Raw genomic sequence first — 24,804 nt, 5'->3', positions numbered from 1 at the left:
AAAGAAGAAGATTGTCAGTATCTAATAATGAATAGAAACAAATATATTTTTAAGAAAATGGTAAAATTTTGCAACAAATATCACTATATTTGACAAGGAAGATTGTGGAGTATACCATATTTGATGAGCTCAAAATCAACTAATTACAAGATAAAAGATCAGAGTGTTAAAGTTGGAAAGGACCTCAGGGACAGTACAATCCAGCCCCCTCTTTTTATAAATAAAGGAAACTGCAGTCTAGGAAAAATAAATATAGAGAAAACTAAATGGTATAGTGAATAGAACACCAAGTCTGGAGTTATAAAGACTCGAATTCTCATCCACTATTATCATTATTATTCTCTTCCCTTATTCCCACAAATATTCAAAATCATACAGATAATAAGCATTATAAGTGGGACTTGAATATAGATTATATAACTAAATCTCTACTCATTCTAGTATACTAGCCTGACCTCTAAAACTAGCATGAAACTAGAAAGGGAAGATATGGACCAAAAAAAAAAAAAATCAATGAGGTTTATGTGTGCAGTAAATCCTTTTGCCCCTCTGAAAAGTTTGGCCACTGTGATCATCACTGTTTAAAGAGACAGGGCCTTATCTACTCTAACTTTCATAGCCAAACTATGATACACATAAATGAGATCTAAATCATCTCTTGGGTTTCTGTCCCTTTTCCTCTCTAATCTTTCTTGCCTCGCATACTTTTTGCCTAGTATATATAATGGAAAGAGTTCTAGAGTTGGACTGAGTATTTGAATCCTGATTCTGCCACTTACTACATGTATGAATTTGAGGGAATCACCTATTCTTTCATCTCTATACATACACTGCATACATTGTTTTCATCAAAATAAGGGATTGTACTAAATAATCACTGAGTCAGATCTGTCTTAGATTTTGTGATATTAATTTCATTTTCAGCATAGTACAATGTAACAAGCCTTGGATTTGAAGTAAAAAGACCTGTGCTCAACTCTTAGTATCTATTACCTATGAGAGAGTGAGCAAGTCAATCAATATGTCTCTGTTTTGTTTTAAACAGCAAGCAAAATTAGTGTTGATTTTTTTTAACATCTCTTTCAAGGTATTATACAAATTTATGATATTGCCAAAGACACTGAATACTTAAAATTTTAGACCTATAAAATTAAGTATGGGACTAGATAATCTTTATGATCCTTTACAATTTTAAATTTATAACCCTATGAACTATGACAGTGATGGATACAGATGTTAATTCATAGTCCTTTAATTTAACTACAGAAGTGAATAAAATGGAACAGGAGACGAGTTTTGTTTTCCATATTATAAAAGATCACCTTTTACCCTTCACATTTGTTTAATTAAATTTCCTCCATTTCCTTTTACTCATAATTTTTTGTTCATATCTGATTCTTTGTGACTCCAATTGAGGTTTTCTTTAAATAATGGAGTGGTTTGCCAATTTTTTCCAGCTCATTTTGTGGATGAGGAAATTGAGGCAAACAGGGTTAAGTGATTTGTGTAGGATAACATAGCTCATAAAGTCACTGAGGACAGATTTGAATTCAGGAAGATGTCTTTCTGATTCCCAAGCTCAGTACTCCATCCACTGTGCCACTTGGCTGCCCTTACTAAGAATAGCTAGCATATGTGTAAAGCATTTCATAAACACTACCTCATTTTGTTCTCATAACCATCCTGAGAGGAAGATTTTATTATCATTTTCATATTACAAATGAGGAAACTGAGGCAGGTAGCAGTTAAGTTACTAATTCAGAATCACTTAATTAGTATGTGTTGGAGACTAGATTTGAACTGGGGTCTTTGTGATTCCTTGTCTAGAGTTCTCTTCACTGTGACCTGCAGCTGCCTAAAATTCTAGACTCTTGTTTATCCTGGAGGATGTTTAACTACTTCAGAATTGTTTATCAGGTACCTTCAGCAATGATTTTCAAGCATTATTTTATTTTCTTATGTCACTAAAGGAATTTGAGGACATTAAAGTGTACTAGCAAATGCACAGAATGCCAAAATGTAGTTCATCACAAACCAGAACACTCTGCACTTGCAACTTCAAAGGTATATTTCTACTGCTTCATTTTTACTCTAGCTTGCAAATGTCTAGGCTGCTGATGCCTAGTGACTTCATCATGGGGATATTCCTAAGTTTTTCTGCATTTTTATTATTGTAAAGCAGCTATAAAATAGCTACTACCAAAAGATTTAATATTAGAGTGTTACTACTTATTTTTAATTGTTCATGGCTCTGATTTATGCTACAAGAAGTTGTATGTCACAGTGGAGCACAGAATCTAGCTCATGTATAAGAATTTGTAGTATGTAAACACCTTCAGAACATGGAATGTTTCATTTATATCTTTGTAAATCTTAGTATGAGGACAGCTAACTAGTCCAGTGGATAGAATATTAGACTTGGAATCAGAAGACTTATCTTTATGAGTTCAAACCTAGCCCCAGATAGTTATTACCCATATGACTCTGGACCAGTCATTTAACCTTGCCTGTCTCAGCTTCTGATCTAATGAACTGGAAAAGTAGCTACATGGTGCAGTGGATATTGGCCTTGAAGTCAGGAGGATTTGAGTTCAAATCCCATCTCAGATACTTGACATTTACTAGCTAAATGACTCCAGAGAAATCACTTATTCCCAATTGCCTCACCAAAACAATAACAACAATCCTTTAAAATGAGTTGGAAAGGGGGCAGGTAGATGGTGCAGTGGATAGAGCACCAGTCCTGAAGTCAGGAGGACCTGAGTTCAAATTTGACCTCAGACATTTAACACTTCCTAACTATGTGACCCTGGGCAAGTCACTTAATCCCAGTTGCCTCAGGGGAAAAAAAAATCAGTTGGAGAAGGAAATGGCAAGCTAGTATGTGTGCCAAGAAAACCCCAAAATGGGATCATGAAGACTTGGACACAAGTGAAATGACTCAACAATATACTGTAGTACTTAGTGCATTATAGGTAATAAATACTTCTTCACTAATTGAGCTAGATTGAAAGTCTTATCTTTTATCTTAGTTGCCCACTTTGAGAATTTATTTTCTTCTTTTCTATCATTAAGAGCTAATATGTCCTCACAATCAGTAATACCTGAGCTGTTCAAATCTCATCTCTAGATTATTCTGGTTGTGTGCTCCTTGGCGAGCCAGTGCCTCCTAGTGTCAATCATTGCAGGAGAATTAAAAATCTGCAGTGATTGAGGGACTTGCCTCACTAGGAAATTTCCACATTGATGAAATTACAAGTTCAGACATTATTACAGATCCAGATATATTATCTTGGAGTGCTAGACTTAAGGTCAGAAATTCTTAATTACAAATAATTTTAGCCTGAGATTAAGGCAATGCTCTGAGATGGTCAATGATTGATTATGATGGGGGAGAGTACAAAAAGAATCATAGGCTCATGTCATATTGATATATTTTATCATTTGGAAATTCAAAAGTGAGTCAATCAAGCATTAAGGGCCTACCATATTCCAGCCACTATACTAAGTGCTAGGGATACAAATAAAGGCAAAAATAGTGTCTGGTTTTGTAAAGCTCAGAGTCTAGAAATAGAGATAGCACATAAACTGGATAAAAAATATATATGGCATAAATGAAAGATAATCAACAGAGAGAAGGCACATTAGAATTACAGAGGATTGGGGAAAGCTTTTTGTAGAACATAAGATTTTAATTGAATGAACCATCATATGCTAACTTGGAATCCAGTTTCACACAACATTAAAAGAACAACAATTCAGAAAATAATTGCAATATAATATTAATGATTATACTTCACATCTATCAGGATCTTCCAGTGTTTCTAATTGATTTCTAGTTCATTCTAGCTGAATGAAGCCAGGATAGTAAGGAGGCAAATATCAGAAAGTAGAAAATCCCAGGTATGGGGGAAAAGTAGCAAAAGTACCAGAAGCCAGGAGATGAAGTGACTTGTGGAAGAAACAAAAAGGAAGCTAATGTTACTGGATCACAAAGTGGAGTAATGGTTTAAGAAGACTAGAAGACTACTAGGGAAGCTGAATTACTAAAGATTTGCATGCAAGTGTATTTTATATTTGATTCTGGAGACAATAATAGTAAGCTACTCATTTAATGAATGGGAGTGGGGAGTGGGGAGTGTTGCTGTGGCCAGACCTGTACTCTAGACATTTGAATATAATATGTCACTGGATAATATGAAAATTAGGAAAAGAAGAGGGTTTGAGAGGGAAGATAAAGAGTTCAGTTTTCTATTCCTTCTGGTCATCATTTAGTTCTTTACAATTAGTAAAGTTGTATTATCAGAAGTATTTGTCTACAGTTAACTCATGAACAGAAAATGAAAATTTTCCAATTTAATTAAAAATAAAAAACAAAATAAAGAAATTAGAATAAGCTATACATTCTCTAACAAATACAGAAAACATCTATGAAGCATTTAGAATGTCCTTTCAGAATCCTGTGCTAGCTTTTTTATCTTAGCTTATTTTTTGTTTCTAATACTGGGTTTCCATTTTATATTCTCAGTTTCAAGCACAAAAGTACAGACATTAGTGACTTTGATGGTATTATCTTGCAAGATATTTAATAAATATTTCTATGTAAAAAAAAAATCTGATTCCTTTTTTCCTGCATAAATGCCAGAGAAATGAATTTGGACTGTGTTCAAACAACACAGCCTGAAGAGGCTTCTGGAAACAGCAGGGAAATACTTTGCCTAACCCCAATTAGCCTTGTTTTCCATATTTAGGGCAGCACTATTTTCTAACAAATCCACTAAACACAGTGATAAAGGAAATTAATGTGGCTAGAAAGCAATTCAATAACAAATGTTTATTCTTCATAATTGCTGTTTCCTGACAGGATTTGCATTAAAATTGTCAGCTATGAAAAAAGTTCAAGTTGTGTTAGGTTTAGAAGTGTGCAGGTGTACATGACTTTACATAATAGATGCATTCCTGGAAAGTAGTATAAAATCCCTCTCCCCACTCCCATATATTAGAGCACATGTTAGAAGCACTAGAAGATTCTAACAAATGTGAAGTATAATCATTAATGTTATTATTGCAAATATTTTCTGAATTATTGTTGTTGTTGTTTTTTAATGTTCTATGTAGCAATGGAATAAAACACTGGACTTAGAGTCAGTGTATCATAGTTCAAATACCATTTCTGATTTAATGGGATTTGGGGCAAAGCCTTCAACCTCTCTGGCCTTCAGATTCCTCATCTACAAAATGAGAGGATGGAATATTTAGCATCTAACATCTCAAATAGCCCTGGAAATAAGTTTTTATAAAGATTTTTAATACACAAAATAATTGTTTATACGATCTTTATACAATGTTTTTTAAACACAAAATAATCTTAGAGCCATTTATTTTATAACACTCATTTCTCTCTTTTAAATTATCCCTATTATAAGGCAATTCCTGAGTATTGACAAGAAGAGAAAGGAGTTTTAGCTCCTGTCATATCTGTTCTCAGTGGTTACCCTGTTCCCTTAAAGCCCTGCTTTTTTTTTTCATCTCTAATTTATTATCTGGTAGTATGACAGTGGAGTGTGTAAAAGGAAGTACACCTCTAAAATAATGGTCAGGACCTAGTTCCCTCATCCTCCCTGGGGAATAAGTTCTATCCCAAGTCACATTCCCAGCAGGGAAAACACAATATCCCTTTACTGCCCTGACCTTGTTAGAAGTATGAAATTTTGGAATTACAAACTTGGAAAGAATAATCAATTATTCAGTTAGTCAGTACTTATTAAACACCTACCATATGGCAGGCACTGTGCTAAGAGCTAGGTGCTAAGAATGTGAAAATAAAAATGAAATAGTCCTTGCCCTCAAGGAGTTCACATGTACTGGGGAAGAAATTATGAGAATCAAGGAGACAACAGGCAAAGATAAAGAAGCTTTGGAGCTAAAAAGGCCTTACATGAGAGGCAGTATCTCAAGTAGAATCATGATGAAAGCAGAATTTTGATTGCAAACACTGGCAACAAGGTCTGAGAGGATCTCTGAAGTTCAGACCTCAATACTTTATAGAGCAATATTATAGGGAAAATAGCTCAATCTAGCTCTAAATGGCCATATCAAATTACCATACTCAGTCAGTACATAAACATGTACAGGTTTTCTGCTTCCTGGAGATATGCAACCAACCACCAATTCTTACTTCTTTGGAAATCTATTCAGGTGGAAAGCTCTTGCAGCACAGCCCTTTGTTTTTTCTCTCTAATAGCTAAGTTCACAGAATTTTTGAAACTTTCCAATTCTAAGGTTTTACAGATCTGAAATACACTGTAGTTTAACCTTTTCTAATCATTGGCAAATCTAACTTTACATTTGCATCTGATGCTTTCTGAATCACAAGCCTTAAAAATGTAAATGCATTTTTCATTTCCTATGTTAGTACATTAAAAAAATCCATCTGTACATCACACAAGTCATCTGTGAAGGATATATATTATAAAGTACACATTTCTATCATGTAAACAAATACATAAAAGGTTAATTGTAGTACACTTAAATCTTTGAGCCTTTTAAAGAATGTAAATAAAATTATTAGTGTTCTCTAAATTATAATTTGTGCTGACTTATTTTGCTTTCAAAATATTACTCTAGCCTTGAGGTATTTATTTTTTATGTCATGTTAACTTAACCAAGGTATATTTTGAAATATTTGTTTTAAATTTTTATTAACATTTCTCTATAATTCTAGCAATTAGTCTTAATTATTATCAATAATAGGACAGATTTTAGCAGGGTGTTCATCATGGATCATAAATAGTGTGTGTGTGTGATTAATTGAATGAGATGGCAATAATGTTATATCAGGTTGATATCATTTTTACATTTTACCTTTTTTTTTTTTTTAAATTGTAGATACAGTCTTATTTTTTCCATCTTTCAATGGGAACTCTTATTTAGAACTACCTTCTCCTACATCCCTGGATGAGCCAAAATTTACTTCAGAGAATGAAAAAAACAGAATTGTTACTATCTACTTGACAGTGAAGACAATCGGTTTAAACGGAACCCTTCTTTATAGTGAGTATCAATAATATTTGAACTGAACCTTGGTTTCTCTTTCAGACATTGATCCTAATATGGCTCTACCAAATAAGACTAATTGGATCACTGAATTATTTATGACAATGCTTTGGAAACTTTGCTTTTTTAATACATGATACATTACCAACAAGAAGCCATAGTTGTTAATAGTTTGCATTTTCTGAGTCCTTTAATTTATGACTCAATCAATGAAACATGACTTCTAAAAGGGAACTCTGCCCTGACAAGAAAAAAATACAGCAGACTTGGGATTTCAACATATGTATATAGTTTTCAAACTAATGCTACAAATAATACAATTTATTTTCTAAATATAATTGCATGTTATGTTAAAATGAATTTTATTAGGTTTTTTTTTTTTTTTTTTTTTTTTACAAATGGGGAAATAGTTCTTTTTTTATTTGGGGGGGGAGAATAGTTCTTAAAGATGGAGTCAAGAAGTCTTTAATAACTAAGATTTCTGTAACTGTTTTAGTAACTCCCATTTTCTAAAATTGGGGCAGTTTGGTGGCATAAGTGGATGGAGCTTCAGTCCTGAAGTTAGCAGGATCTAAGTTCTAATCTGGCCTCAGATACTTACTGGCTCCTAACTCTGGACAAGTCACTTAACACTGTTTTTATTCCTCATCTGTAAAATGAGCTGGAGAAGGAAATGGTCAACCCCAACAGTCAGTACCTTTATCAAGAAAACCCAAAAGGATTACAAAGAGTCAGACATGATTGACACATCTCAATAATAAAACAACAAAAATTTTCTAAAATTAAAGTGTTTTTTAATTAATCCATTATATTGGGCAACATAGTTGATAGAGTGCTTAATTTAGAATGTGGGGAACCTGTATTCTAATTCTGCCTTAGACTCTAGCAGTGTGACCCTGGACAAGTCACTTAACCTAATCTATAAAATAGGAACAATAATATTGCCTACCTCACAGTGTTGTGAGAATTAAATGAAATTTAAATATGAAGCACTTTGCAAACTTTAAAGTTTTATATAAACATTATATAAACTTATATATGTTTATATAAAATCAGTTCTTGTTGTTATATGATGTCATCATCTTTGATTCTTTATTATCTCTTAAACCTACAATCCTTATTCACTCTGTTGCTGAGTACTACAATTTCACTGCTGTAATAGCTCTTAAGCTTCTCTCTTCTCTCCCCTGACATTGCCATTGCTCTGGTAACAGGTCTTCATCTCTTTACATTAGGATTACTGCTATAATTTAGTGGTGGGATTGCCTCCCTCAAGTCTCCAATCTATTTTGCATTTAACCACTAGATGGTGCAATGGATAGAGTACCCTCCCTGGAGTGAGGAGGACCTAAAACATGATCAATAAATTCTAATGGACCCCTAATAACTTCCAGGAACAAATATAAAAAAATACAAAATATAAAACTTTTTGGCACTTAAAACACTTCATTAGTGACATTTCTTCTACCTTTCTGGTCTTTTTATACCTTATTCTCCAATTTAATCCAGTGACAATAATCTCCTGGATGGTCCTCAAATAAAACACTCTATCATCTGTGGATGTTTTCTGTGACTGTCCATCATGCCTGGAATGCTCTCCCTCCTCATTAAGGGATTAATTAAAATCTCATCTTCTACAGGAAATTTTTCCCAAACTCTCTTAATTCTAGTGCCTTCCCTTTCTTAATTATTTCCTCTGTATCTTATACATAACTTGTCCAGATACATTATATATACATATACACACACACACATATATATATTTGTTGGCTTATTGTCTTTCCCATTAGATTATGAGCTTTTTTTGAGGGTAGGGACAGTCTTTTGTATCTTTTTGTAATCCCAGTTCTTAGCATAGTGTCTGGAACAGAGTATTCACTTAATAAATATTTACTTACTGATTCATAAAGAAGAACATATTTCAATTTCCCTTATTTTCTTGAGTATTATTTTCTATATTTCAATATGAGTTGTGTGGACCTCTGAGTTGATGGGCTTTCTTCTAGCTTTGCTAAGTACATGACTTCAGTTGCACTTTCAAAACATGGTATATGTTTTATTAATTTTTTTACTTCGGTTTTTAATTTTAACAAAGTTCAAAACTGGTATTATAATTTATGTATGACTTTGATAGATGAAGTAAATGTAAGGCAGCTCATTAATCTCAAATACCTTACTCTTTCAACAACTGATCTGATTGTTTTGCTTAAAGAATACTTCATTTTGTACTTTCACAGTTGAATGTAAGAATTTCATTGAGTATGGCAATGTATAAAATATCAAATTCGTGTGAAATTTTAAAGATCAGGGTTGGTTTTTGTTTTGTTTTGTTTCTTTTGGTTTTTTGAACAAATTAAAGCTGAGTATTGTCTTTCTTCCAGAAAGATACTTCATCCCCTGAATCTTTGCCGAGAAGTATTTGTTTACCTGAAGCAGAAGTGTCCAAATTTAAATGTTGACCTAGGTTGTCTAATCCCTTTGTGCAAAATAATAATAATAATGCTTTATTAGACCACTATGAAATGTGGAAGCAGCAGCTCATTTACAGGATAAAAAAAATTCCTACAGCTTTTAACAAAAGCACAAATATAATTATTTTAAGTCAAAGTAATTTTGTCTGACTTTTAGTCTTTTTATCTATATAAAATCAGTAGCAGTACCTTTGGGAGAAAGGTGTTTGTTCCAAGCAAAAACAGCTTGTGGCCAAAGAAACAACAATGCTCAGAGAATTCTCTTTGGCTGAGCCTCTTCTGGCTCACCTCTGTACCACCACTCCCCTTGAAGGCTTTGGAAATCCATGCCAAGACAATCCATACCATATCCAAGTTAGTATTCTTGTTTAAATAAATAACTACAGGCAGATGTATTCACTACATGAGGTGCTTTTGCCTTTCATTTCCAAAGAACAACAAAAGCTAGAGGACTATAGGACAGTAAATCTGGAAAGACTTCCCTTCAACTTCATCATTTTTTGAGAGTAGAAACAGGGGCAAAGTTAAGTGATTTATCCAAGGTCGTGGTATTGGAAATGCAGAACTATTAAGTACTTTAAAAGTCATTAGTCTATCTCCTATATTTTATAGATGACTATACAGTCTAGAGTAGGATTCTTAAACTGAGTTCCTTAAACTTGACATCCTTTATAGTCGGATATGTGTTAATTTAATGTCTTAAAAACATTATTCTGAGAAGGAATGTAGATATCAATATATAAATATATGTGCAATTAGAAGGCCAACTGGATGGCACAGTATATAGAATGGTGAGACTGAAGGTAAGAACATCTGAACTCAAATCTGGCTCATGAGGAAGTCATTTACTCTGTTTGCCTCAGTTTCCACTTCTGCAAAATGCTCCCATTTTGATAGCACTTGCCCTAACGAGTTATTATGAGGATCAAATAAATTAATATTTATATTAAGTCTAAATGCCTTAGCTTTGTACCAGACCATAGTAGATACAATATGAATGCTAGCTTTTATGAAAATTCAACTGCAAAGTTATACATGACCCAAAAAAGCTAAGAACTCTGGCCTAGAAAGTCACTTGTTCAAGATCATAAAGTTGGACAATAAGAATTGAAAGGGTTCTTAGTGGTCTTTGAAATTAACCACACCATTCTAAAATTATAAATCTCAATCCAGATGCCTTAAATAGTTCACTCAAAGTCATACAAATATTAAGTGGCAGAACCAGTTATGTGAAGGTTACCTAAGACCAAATCCAGTACTCTTTTCTGATGTGTTAGCATGGAAACTAGAAAAAAAACTTCCCAATTCCTAAACCAAAACTCTTTCCTTTCTACATGGCCACCTTTCCAAAAATTATTTGGAAATAAAAGGACATAATCATTGTGATTTTTTTTCTATTGGTCATTCTATATAATTGTGATAGTCAAAATGCAAAAGGATACAAGAAATTTCATGGCCTATGACTGGGATAAAAGTTTATATCCTCAAAATATCTTTTCTTCTTTTAAAAAATTTATAACTTAACAATTCATTCCCCATGGTCAGACATCCTCTCTGCAGATTATTCCCTAAGAATATAGTCTTTATTCCCAGTACTTATCATCCTGATAGAATTTGTTTTGCCTTGTACCAGATGGACACAATGAATTCATGGTGCAATTAGGCCCCCATAGTTTAAAAAGTGGCCCTTAACTTGACTGAGGGGATCATTTTCCTTGTTTAAATCATTATATTATGTATAAGGGCAATTAAAAGGCTGAGCAGAAATTAAACCAGATGTTTCCTTTATGTTTTGTTGGCCTTGGCATGATTTTTCATTCCTGAACATTTGTATTTTGTTTCTACAATACTTTAAGAGATAAGGCAATAGTAATATCAGGCTGCTAAGCCAGTGTCAGCTTTGAAATATATTCCTCTTTCAAAACTGCAGATGTATGTTTTCCCAGTCTGCCTCTACAACTAATTGAAGTTGAAAAGGAATAAAAGACAGATGAAACTTGAGATCCTCATGGTGGTGGTTATAGGGGTAAAAAAAAATCCTCAGAAATGAGAGTTTAAAAAAATTACCCACTGTGGGATGGGAAGTGGCATAAGAACCATAGTTGGGTTGAAAAGAATAGTCTTTTGTATTTGTCTCTGAACCAATTCTGAAACCTGGAACAAATTCAAAGAAGCTTCTAATAAAGCCAGAGAATAAGGATGAAACCTGGGGGAGGGGGGAAGATACTTTAGGCACACTTAGAGAAAATGAACACTCTTCCCCAAGCTACTCCAATCTGGAGGTTTTGTCATGGGACATGTTACTATGGAGTTGGTTTCTCACAGTGTGGTTTCTTTGAAAAGAAATAAGCATACCCTGTGGAAGTAGAGATCTTTGAGAATTTACAGCAGCCATTTGTCCAAGTCCCAGGAGGGAAATTACACGAGCAACTCCAGTCTGAGGACATGATTCAGTAGCATCTTTTAATACAAGAGAATGTTAGCATTTAAGTTGAAAGTGAGAGGCTCTTCCTATGTATTTTGTCCAGATAGAAATTGGAAGCCCTAAACTTATTGAATCTTCTCTTTACTTGGGAGAGGATAATGTGGCAGTTAGGAGAAGTGTTTGGGGAGAAGACATGAGATATGAGAGATGTATTGCTTACAGATAGTACTAGAGGAAAAGTTAAAATCCCAATAATAGTAGCTGGCAGTTATGTAGGATTTTTTTCTATTATTTCAGTCATGTTCAACTCTTCAAGATCTCATTTAGGGGTTTTTTGGCAAAGATACTAAAGTAATTTGCCATTTCTTTCTCCATTTTACATTTGAGGAAACTGAGGCAAACAGGATTGAGTGACTTGTATAGAGTAACATAGTAAGTGTCTGAGGCCAGGTTTGAACTCAAAAAGGTGAGTTTTCCTGACTTCAGGCATGGTGTTCTATCTACTGTACTACATAGCTGTCCCTTACATGGTTTTAGGACTGTCAAAAAGTCTTTGCTAATTACATATGGATTCTAATATTGATAGAATATTTCACTTTCTCTTCAACATAATTCCCAGAAAGGTGGAAGTAGAAAACTGGGGGGAAAAAAATTTTTTTTTTACATCCAAGGGTTCTGATAAAGGCCTCATTTCTAAAATGCAGAGAGAATTGATTTGAATTTATAAAAATACAAGCCATTCTCCAGTTGATAAATGGTTAAAGGGTATGAACAAACAATTTTCAGATGAAAAAATTAAAACCATTTCTAACCATATGAAAAAAATGCTCTAAATCACTATTAATCAGAGAAATGTAAATTAAGACAACTCTGTGGTATACACTCAGATTGGCTAAGATGACAGGAAAAAGATAACTGAATGTTGGAGAGGATGTGGGAAAACTAGGACACTAATTTATTGTTGGTGAAGTTGTGAACTGATAAACCATTCTGGAGAGCAATTTGGAATTATGCCCAAAGGACTATCCAACTGTGCATACCCTTTGATCCAACAGAGCCATTACTGGGCTTGTATCCCAAAGAGATCATGAAAAGGGAAAGAACCCACATGTGCAAAAATGTTTTAGCAGCTCTTTTTGGCAAGTAATTAGAAACTGAGTGGATTCCCATCAGTTGGGGAATGGCTGGATAAGTTAAGATACATGAATGTTATGGAATAAAATATTATTTTAATATAAGAAACTATCAGCAGGATGATTTCAGAGAGGTCTGGAGAGACTTACATGAACTTTTCTAAGTGAATAGAACCAAGAGAACATTGCACACGGCAACAGCAAAATTATATAATGATCAGTTCTGAAGGTCTTGGCTCTCTTCAACAGTGTTGTGATTCAAGCCGGTTCCAATGGTCTTGTGATGGAGAGAGCCATTTGTTCTCAGATCATAGGGATTGAGTATGAATCACAACATAGTATTTTCACCATTTTTGTTGTTCTTTGCTTGCTTTTTATTTCTTTCATTTGTTTTCTTTTTTAATCTGATTTTTTGTGTACAGCATGATAATTGTGGAAATATATATAGAAGAATTGCACATATTTAACATATATTAGATTATTTACCATCTAAAGGAGAGGGTGGGGAAAAGGAAGTGAGAAAAAATTGGAATTTGCAAGAGTGAATGTTGAAAACTATGCATATGTTCTAAAAATGAAATCTTAAAAAAAAAGAAAGAAAAATGATCAAAAGACTTCATGGATACTTTTTTGATCTTATCCAAAGCTTTGCAATTCCATTGAATCTCTTGATATTGGTAATAGTTTTTGCTTACCATACCAGCAATGAACAGAGTTAAGTTCCTTTTCAACCTCTGCTTTCTTTCTTAGTGTGAGCCCTCTATCCCCATTAAAGTTATTCAAAGGGTTATAATCTCATCATTCAATTAGAAGTTGAATCCACATGAAAAATAAGTTTTCCCATAGTTTATATTGTTGTTTGAAGATTAATAGTCCATTTTAAATGCATCTTCATTTTCAGAGGAGGCATTCTCATGAAATAATCATGATGTTTTTCTTTCTTTTCTTAATGGTCATCCATTAGACTTAAAGGATAAGAGATTTTAGAGGCTCTTCAGTTCAGCTTGAATACAGATCTTCTACAACATGCCTAAAAATAGAGCATCCAAGCTTTGCTTAATAACCATATCCCAAGAGTTGTTCTTTCTACTGTTGTATGCTTCTAATTTTTTGTTAGGGAAATTTTCCTCATATAAAGCCAAATCTGCCTCTCTAAAACTCCATCCACCTTGCCCTTAGATCTTCTCTGCAAGAATAAATAGAAGTGGAATCCTTTTTTCATTTGGCATTCCTTCATTTACTTGAAGATACCCCTGATGTCCTTTCTTCCCACTTCTCATCTCCTTACAAATCAAATTTTGTCATGATCTCTAGTCCATTTCTCATCCAAGGTTCTCTCTTCTGAATATTTCAGCTTCTCAGTCTCCTAAAAATACAGCTCCAAAAACTAAGAAGGTGTGACTGAAGCAGAAAAGGACACAACTGCATGATTGCTTCTATCATTCTGGAGATTGTTTGGGGTTTTGCTTTTTTTTTTTTTTAATGTAACATAGGATAATATTTGCTTTTTTGACAATTATATAGTACAGTTGACTCATAATGAGCTTGTGGTAGACACACACACACACACAAATCTTTTTTCACATTAATAGATATTAATATCTCATCATCTTAACTAAATTATGAGCTTTCTAAAACTGAGATTGTTTTTTATTCAAGTTCTCCCAAACAATGCTGGAAAAATAAGAGGCACTCAGAAGTTTCAAAATGAAAATTTACAGCCTGTAGTCATGATTCTTCAATTCGTCTCAATTATTCTCTACCTTTTACCAATCCTTTGTCCAGGCCCAAAATTATTTTCAATATATTCAGTATATATTCTATTTGACACAGTAGTCTGCACGTTGTCTCCTTTATTGAATTGTGAGTTTCTTGTAAGCAAAGACTACCTTCTTAATTTGTTTGCATTCAGAAAACTTAGCAGAGTACCTGGTACATTGGCTACCAACTAACATTTCTATCTTAGAGCTAGTTAAATATCCTGTCTTGATTTTCGTATCTATAAAATAAAAACAATACCACCTGTTATGCTATCACAGAGTTACTGTGAAGATTTAGTGAAATGACATAGGAAATCCCTTTAAAAATTCTAAAGTCCTAAAGTGTATATATCTTTTTTTTATTTTTTTTAATGAGGGTTGGGAGAAGAAGAAGAGGAGTGAGGTGGATTAAAAAGGGAATTGGTTTATAGGCCAAAAAAGACCAGGATTCAAATGCCAACTCTCAAATATTGTTTACAATTGGGGCACATTGGGGAAATCATTAAGACTTGATATTGAAGAGAAATTGCTGAAATGCTATGGTAAAGGGAGTTTTCCCTTTCAGGAGCTCCTATAACACTGAAATCACAAGATTAGTTCCAAATATCTATAAAGAAAGAGATATGTATCTTCATTTCTAAGTTACCAGGTATCTCCTTTTCAGTGGAATAGGCAAAAGAATTTGCCCACAACTAGATAATAAAGAGTACTTAATAGTGTTTTCAAATCTTTGGACAAAAAAAGTACAAGCTAAAATCCCTCCAAGTCTGGAGCAGAGTTTTTCATAATCATAATATGTGCTTTCAAGGCCTCCTGTTTCACTTGAGCAATCTTGTCTTTAACTTAAAGTGGCACATGAATAGCTCATCCTATAAAGTTTAATATGTAAATGCATGGATCTATCTTCCTAACCATTACAATTAGCCATAATTTGCTTGAGTGGTAATTTTTTTTTTTGACAATTGAAGATTTTGTGCTTTCTCTTAATTTTACTGATTGTTACTAATTTCCAGTTCTTTATTCAAGATGTCAAAACACATTTGGATATTTTAATCATTGGGATGTTTTAATATTTAATTTGAGAATTGCACAAATGTCTTTACAAAGTTTAAACTGTAAAATAAAGTGCCCTTTGTGCTCTCTGACAAAGCTCTTGGATTGTACTTTAATCTTTTCAAGTGTTAGTTTTCAAGAATTGTAGTATAATAGAAAAAGCAATGGGAGTCAGGAGACTAGTCCAGCCTCTGCCACTAGCTGTGTGACCTTGGAAAGTCCCTTTACCTCTACTGGTTTGAGCTTCCTCATCTGTAAAATGAAAGAAATGGACTAGATGATCTCTAAGGACACTTCTACCCCGAACCTTCCATGGTCGTAGAAAAATTCATTAAATAAGATCTACATGAATACAAACCAATCAGCTAGAAAGGAAATGGGAAGGTCAAGGAAGGAAATAAGCCAACTTGTAAGATTGATTTTTTTCCATAAAAAAAAATTAATGTTTTGTCACCAATTTAAAATAGCAAGTCTCAGGTTTTCCATTTCCCTATCTAACCCAATGCATATTCTTTGTTGCAGTGGGCAAGTCACTTAATCTTGGTCCCTTAGGCACTTAATAAATTATCATTTACAGATCAAATATTACAGTGGAGTTTTTACACAAAGTGTTTGCTGCACTGCTGAAATTATATATATATATACCTTTTTAAAAGAAAAAATGAATCATTCCAATAGCCTTTTTTGTCAGTTTACCTTTTGAAAATATCGTAGCACAAATAAAACAGCAATAACAAGTCTTTATCAAGTGCCTATTATGTGCCTAGTAATGTACTACCAGATTAAAAGACCAAGATAAACACTTTGAACTACTTAGGATCAAATAATTACATAATGTTATAAATGGGAAGACTCTTATCAATTATTTAATCCAACCCTTTCATTTTACAGATGGAGAAATGTAAGACTGGCAAGATGAAGTGACACAGTCACCCCACTAGTTAAGTGAAAGTTGGGATTCTGTGGAATTTTGTAATATAAATACAAGAAAATGCCAATTATTAGAATAGTTACTATTGAATTTATATATCTATATACCTATATACATTTATAGATATATATCTATATCTATCTATATATAAAATCAGTCTTATTGCAGGAGAGAAAATATGAAGGTCCAAATTAATTTTAATTTCAATTTCAATTTAATTTCAATTAAAATTGAATTTTAAATTTGCTTGCTTTTTTTTCCATTTTTCATATCATTTTGAAAGTAACTTTTGAGAATTATTTGACAGTGTAGCTAAGATTCATACTGGGATATTATTCTTCTAGTATCAGACTATCCATCCCTGTCATTGATTTCAGTGGTTGGATTTGCTCTGAAAATTATTCATTCTTGCATGATGCACTATACATCTTGGTTTAATGTACATTATCAATCTTTAAGAGATAGTTTCTGAATGGTTCAAAATAATTCAAAATTTCATATTTATGATGAATCAATTTGTAGAACTTAATATTTGTTCCTATTAAATGTTTGTCTTATTCAATTTTACTAGTTCTAGCTTTTTGAAATATATTCATATCTGAATTGTTTTATTCAGTAGCTTAAATATTTCCTACAACTACATGTCATCTTTTAAGGGAAGTTATTCTCTACCATTATCTTATGTTACACAGTACAAGGCCAAGGACACATCTCAATCCTAGTTCACTAGATTTCTCTCTCAAATTGTTACATAATCATTTGCAAATTCATTTTGGGATACTATTATCTTTTTTTTTTTTTTTCATTTTCTCCACAAGGACACCATGAGAGACACTACCAAATTCTTTACTAAAATATATTAGACTGGGTTCTACAATCTTGCCCATTTCTACTATTTATGTACCTTTTCAAAAAAGGAAATGAAGTTTCTTTGATCTAATCCAATATAGATGAAATCATGCTGGCTTTTTGTTGATTTCCTTTTCAAATGCTTACAGATCATCTATTTAATAACATGTAGAATCTTACTAGAAATATAAGTCAAATTTATTGACTTATCCTATACAGTATCTAGAGTATTTCACTAAAATACCAATGCAACAAGAGTAGGAAGAGAAATAATACCCATGTTAAGTAAATCCATTTTCAGATAGTGTTCCTTTAAGTTTGCTGACTTCAAAGAATGGTTTTAAAATTCATCAAAGATTATGAAAAGATATTTCATATACTTAAATGCATTTTCTTATTGATTACCAGTGTAAAAATGGAAAGGGGGAAAGAGCACTGAAGGTAATCCAGTGGGGAGCAGAAGTATATATAGTTCAAATGAATATGAATTTTTTCCTCACCCTATTATCATTGGCATCTTGATATTTATTCATTAATGGGAGCTGTCCTAAAAGTGAAGATCTCTCTTTTCTATGTGGCAGAAAGAAGTAGAAGCTCATTAAAAAATAATTTTCATTTCATATGATAAGAATGTAAGGTCCTTGAGGCAGAAACTTTCACTTTCATCTTTGCATCACCACTATCCAACATGTTGCCTGGCAAATAGCAAGTACTTAATAAATGCCTTTGAATTATTTTATGACAATCTGTTTATATGCTTTCTTGGTATATAAAGAAAATCATCTGGTTCCTTTTTTTGAATGGGAAGAAAGACAATGTTATGAAAAGGCAGTTGTTGCATGTAATTATAAATAAGTAACCACCAACAAGTTTTGATTAGAAAATGTAATTAATTAGCTAAGCAACTAATTAATTTCTATTAATGGATTAATGTCTGAATCATTCTGATATGCTGATGAAAGTGGAAGTAAAATCTGTTTTTTATTTCAAGCAAAATGCTGATTGAAACCAGTAAGGATGATCAGCCACCTGCTTAAATGTTTATTTTAATTGACATCCTAAAATATTAAATAATATCGAAATAATAAGAGTGCATAAAGATCACTGTGAATGTATGTTGTTCAATGATAGTATTGAATTATGTGTTTTTAAAGCTGGTGAGAAGAATTTGGGGAAACCATTTCTTCACCTGTACCTTGTGGAAGGCATTCCTACAGTTGAGCTTGGATGCAGCAACTCCCAGTGGATCTTGACTCTTTCTGCCAACCATAGCATCAATAAAGATGTACTCCTACCTATAACACTAAGGTATGAATAAACAACTAGAAGTTATGAGAACTATTGTGTCTAGTTACAGTTCCCATATATAATATTTGTTTTATCTGAATAAATAAATGAAATGTTTTGGAAATTATTCCCTTTCACCTTTAATGACCATTAAACAAACTCCTGTGAGACACTTTTTTCAATGTAGTACATAACAACAAATTGAATTTTTAAAATATCTTGATCCTTGATTGGTTTTTATTTTGAACAAACCAATATTAGTTTAAAATTATTCAACTCCTTTGAAAGTTACCATTTAATAGTAATGAAATATGCTGAATGATTGGGTTAAGATGAAAACTTAAAGCAACAACACACTTTAAAGCAAAATAGCACATCATTTTATAGATTAAAAAATAGTATAAGCTTTGCAGAGAAAATAAAAATATTAAATTCTGCTCCAGATTAAGGAGAAATGGTCTTTGGAGTTTGCCAAGGAAATTACACAATCTATATTTATATTGATGTAAAAATAATGTCCAATAATATTAATATTTGAACTTAGAAGAGGCTGGCCTAGAAAGAAGGTTTTTCATGGTGTTAAATATTTTAAAATATTGCTGATCTTGAATGCAAGAGGTCTGAGTTCAAGACCTACCTCAAAAATTTACTGGTGATAATACCTTATTTAATTTCATAGAGCCTTTTTATTTCCTTTTCTATAAAATTGAGCTGATACTACTTATGTTACTTAACTCAAAAGCTATGAGGAAAGTGCTTTATAAGTCCTATAGAATTGTAATAATGAAAATTGTCATGATTAATGTTCATAACCATATCTCAAGTTCATTAACCATTTCAAATTCCTTTATGGCATAAAATATACATATTAAATAGTTAAAAGACTAATCTTGGATCTGCTTCCTCACTCAAGTCATTTTTTGAAAAGGGGCAGTGATTACCTTGCTTCATAATACTCTGTCATTGGAGAATGTGAATAAATACTTTTTTATGTATTAGAAAGTGCTATTAGAGGCACCCTGGCAGAGTGGATAAGATAACCAGGTTTGGATTCAGGGAGACCTAATTTCCATTCTCTGTAGTTGTTTGACTGTAAGCAAATTATTTAACCTCTCAATATTCTCATACAATTCTTTATGACTGTAAGATGCAAATCAAAAGTCAGTCTTCTTTAGGAGAGAAAATATCTTGATGGGTTTTGAAATAGCAATAAAAGTACAAAGTAAGACACTCTCCCAAATGCTACAAAGAATATTGGGGATGATGGCAATTTTGAAAATTTCTTTCAGTAATGACATCATCAGTGAAAAAGGTCATGTTTAAGGAAAAAATGTGTCATATTTGAGTGAATGCCTGTATATATAGAGACTAGAAAGGAAGTCATCAATTTTTGTGTATTTGGCAAAATGGGGCAGGTGAAGTTAAACTCCTGAGCTCAAACTGACTTAGCACTATTTGTCATTCTCAGTGAGCTCCTTTTGAGGATGAGGTCTAAAGGGCTAACCCTGATTTTCAAAATTAATAATTACAAAATATTTTTTATCACACATTCCATCAAAAAAAAAATCTTTTAGGAGGCACCCCTAACATGTCTTAATCCAAAATTAAAGAGAGTAAGGAGGAATGCACTCTTACTCATGGATCACTTGTCCCAGAGCTCAAATTCTACCTTTCACAGGAACGTGTTTTATAGTCACAAAACAATGGTGGAATTGTTATGGTATAAATGAGCAAGGGAAGGATTTTTCCAGTGGCCACCACTGATAGTGGCTAGATTATACCTATCATAAAAAATTAATGGCAAACACATAACAATAGACAGGAGAAGTGTTGTAATATTGGGGGATAAAGGATAGATGCATTTATATTAAAGACAAATCTCACGAATTGGCTACTGCAGGGAGAGCAATTTTAAGCCTATCTTACTATGCTCCAAATAATTCATCATACTCATCTTACAATCATGCTGCAGGACCACCTCCCTTCCATGCATCTCCAATCTCCACTTTAGAGATCAAGCAATTAGATGGTCTACAGCTGGAGAGGACTCCCATTCATCTCTACTGTTTTCTGAATGTGAGGCAGCTGTGTCCAAACAACTGTAGAGAGTAGTTTATATAGATCAGCTAAACTTTCCCAAAGAATCCATCAATTTGTATGCAGACAGAATCAAGAAAAATGTGTAAATACACATGAAACCAGGCTGAAAATCTTGATTGCATCAGCAGAATTTTAAGAGGTTAAATGGGAATTGTTCTTAATACATGAAAAACATTTAAAAGCAGTTTAGATATTTTCATTATTATTTTGCACTAAATATTCTTTGACTTTTATTAACATTAAATCTGAGTACACATTGTCATCTTCAATAAGATAAATTGACGTTATGAAGTAACTATCTAGACTAGTATTCCATTGATAAAAATCCAATTGTCCTATGTACAGGCTTTTGTAATAATGTGATTCTAGAATTAGACAAAGGGTATACTGGTAAATATTTAACAATTAGCTCTTTGTGGAGGAAAACATTATGAAGTAACTATCTAGACTAGTTATTCCATTGATAAAAATCCAATTGTCCTATGTACAGGCTTTTGTAATAATGTGATTCTAGAATGAGACAAGGGGTATACTGGTAAATATTTAACAATTAGCTCTTTTTAATCTGCATTATTAACATTTTCTCTTTCACTTTCTTACATCTAGACAATTGTCAAAATCATACATTAGTCCCAGATTTATTGTGTTTGCTGAATTGAGATGCAAATTTATTTTTAATTTACCACTCAACTTTTACAAAACTTTTATGAGCTGCCTATAAAATACCCATGGATATTATTCATCTAGTATAAGGAGAAAGGGCTGAGCAAGTAGTGTAAGGCAGTGGACGTTATAGGGAAAGGAGAACAAGGAAGGTTAATAATAACTAATTCATGGGACCTATCTATAACCGTTTGCCACACCCCCAGTAATGTCAATCTTTCACTTCCAGTGAGTTTATCTCTTCTTTTTTTGTGAGCTATCTAGATTGGTCATGAGTGAGAGAAAATTCATGTCAAGCCATTTTATCTAGATGGTCTCAGGCTGTGATTCAATTCAAATTCCATTTATTCTTCTACCAGGATACTAATTGCTTCTTTCAATCTTCTCTGCCCAGTTGTGACTTCCTAGACCAAAAATCCCTTCTCTGGCCATGGATCCCTAGTATCTACTTACACTCTTACTAAAATGTAAACTCCTTGAAATTAAGTATCTTCTTTTTTCATTTGTACCTTCAGTACCCACCATACATTAATAAATGCTTATTGATTGAATGATTATCAAATTTCATTTTAACTGGCTTGGATAAATCAGTAATTGTACTTATAAAAATAAATAAATTACTGGTAATTTGCTATCCCTAGCTCTACTCCAAGAAAAAGTGTTTCTCTATACTATTGTATCTATTACTGTGTTCACTCTGTCAATTTCAAGGAACAATTTGGGCAATTTGTGAGACCCTGTCTCCTTTTTTCTTCTGTATGAATGTTTTTTTTTTTTTTTTTCCTGAATATTTAGGTATTTCTGTGCCTTTGTCTATTTTTTCCTCTATTTATGTTCCTTTATTTCTTTCACTGTTTGATCCTTATGCCTTTGTTCTACCCCAAAATTCCTTTGTTTTATTCTCTTATCCTCCTTTTGTCTATTTCTATTTTTTTGTTTTTAACTTATTTCTAAAATGATAAATGAGGAGAATATTTTATATTTCAGCCATATCTGATTTATTTATATACAGATGATTTCAGTGGCGCATATAGGTACTGTTTCCTATGCCAATGGCAATCTTTCTCTTCTTTCTCATCCAGTATAATTATTTATCTTTTTATGAATAATTCATAGAGGATCTATCAATAATAAATAATAAATAAAAATTTAATAAACAACAACCACCTAAAATTGTTCTTATGTGTCCCTTAAAGAATTTTTTTCACTTCCCCTGCTTATTTCTTATCTAGACTTATCTAGACTAATTATTCCATTGATAAAAATCCAATTGTCCTATGTACAGGCTTTTGTAATAATGTGATCCTGGAATGAGACAAAGGGTATACTGGTAAATGTTTAACAATTAGCTCTTTGTGGAGGAAAAAAGCACATTAAGTTTAATCTGCATTATTAACATTTTCTCTTTCACTTTCTTACATCTAGACAATTGTCAAAATCATAAATGAGTCCCAGATTTAACTGGGATAACTAGCTTTAGAAAGAAGAATATTTCTTCTCCTTTGTCTTGACTAGTGGGATGAACTTTTTTCTTTGGTGGTATACTTCTATGAGTGAGATGTTTTTGACCATGCATCCCCAATTTGTGTATATTTGTTCATGAATTATATAGAAGCACTACTGTATCAGTAATTATGTACATCTTAGACTGAATGCAGGAAAAATCCTAAAAACTAAAGAGAAAATGAAATATTTGAACCTAGAATCAATGGGGAATCACTGGAGTTTATTGAATAGGAATCTGCCTCAGGAAAATCAGAAATTCACTTTGATGACTATGGAGTTGATAGATTCCATGCAATCTTTTTATGTGTTTTTTTAATATAAGGGGGGAAAGAAAGAACTGCCCATGAGCAGAAATGCTGCTGTGGATGCCTAGAAAAGTCGTCCTTTTTCAGAGAGGAATTGGGAACCTCTATAGCATCAGGAGGATCAGAGTCAAAGAGGGCTGGAAGAATAAGGGTAGTTTTGAATGTTTTGGAGAGAAGTCCCATTATCTGTTTTTGCTGGAAGGGCAGAATGGGACTCATCTTTCCCCTAGTGGTTGATTGATCACACACCCCTTGGCCAGCCTCTGGTTCAGGCCATCGAGAACAGAATTAACAGGAACTAACTATGTGAACCTGAACAATTCACTTATCTTTTTTGGGCCCCTGTTTCCTCATCTTTTAAATGAATCAGTTTAACTGGATCATCTCAAAGGTCCAATTGTATCACTTTCCCAAATAATTTAAACACTTAAAATCATATGCTTCAAAATGATCAAGAAATGATTCTCTTTCCAATGTTTTTCACTAATGAAGAATAAATCATTTAATATTTTATGCTACTGCATTTTCATCTAAAAAAATGTTAGGCAGAAGTAGACCAAACTTTAAAAAGTCATTAATGGTGATTGAGGTTAATTTAGTCAGGAGAAATAAGTTCTTCTCAAATGAAACGGGGCAGAGATCATAGTTCTACAAATAAATTACTATTCATACTCATGCTCAGTTTTTCCTCTCCTTTTTCTCTTTTATTTCAACAAATGTATAAAGAAATTGCTTAGAAGATTACTGGTAGTCACCAGGGGTGTTCTCTTTGCATAGTATTCAAAAGAGCAGAGTTTCTGAGTCTTTTTTTCACCCCATATTTTCAAGTTTCTGGCACTTTTTGTTCTTTGGCATGATAAAAATAAATGAATGAATGAATAAAACAATCACCCTGATTCTATCTGAGCTTTTGTTTCCTAAAAGAAATTGTGTTTTACTTAAATTATCAACAGCACTATCATAGACTCAGAAGTTGTAAGGTGGACTAATCTATTGCTTGTTAGGTCGTATCACACTTAAATAATGGTAAAAAGATGAGATTTTTTTTTTCTCTCCAAAGTCTTCAGGAGATCATGAAATCTCAGAATTTAAAAGTGAAAAGGGATCTCAGAAATCATTCTGGCTAATCCCAAGCTGAATAGAATCATCTTTTATGTTCCTGACAAACAGTCCTTTTTTATTTAACGACCTTTATTAATAATATGTTTACTTTCTCTTTAGACATTTTGTTGTCTTTAACAAGAATTTTTATGAGGAACTGTCAA

The sequence above is a fragment of the Antechinus flavipes genome, chromosome 4, assembly GCF_016432865.1.
Source record: "Antechinus flavipes isolate AdamAnt ecotype Samford, QLD, Australia chromosome 4, AdamAnt_v2, whole genome shotgun sequence".
NCBI lineage: Eukaryota > Metazoa > Chordata > Mammalia > Dasyuromorphia > Dasyuridae > Antechinus > Antechinus flavipes.
The sequence above is the reverse complement of the archived record's forward strand: the minus strand, read 5'-3'. Positions refer to the sequence as shown.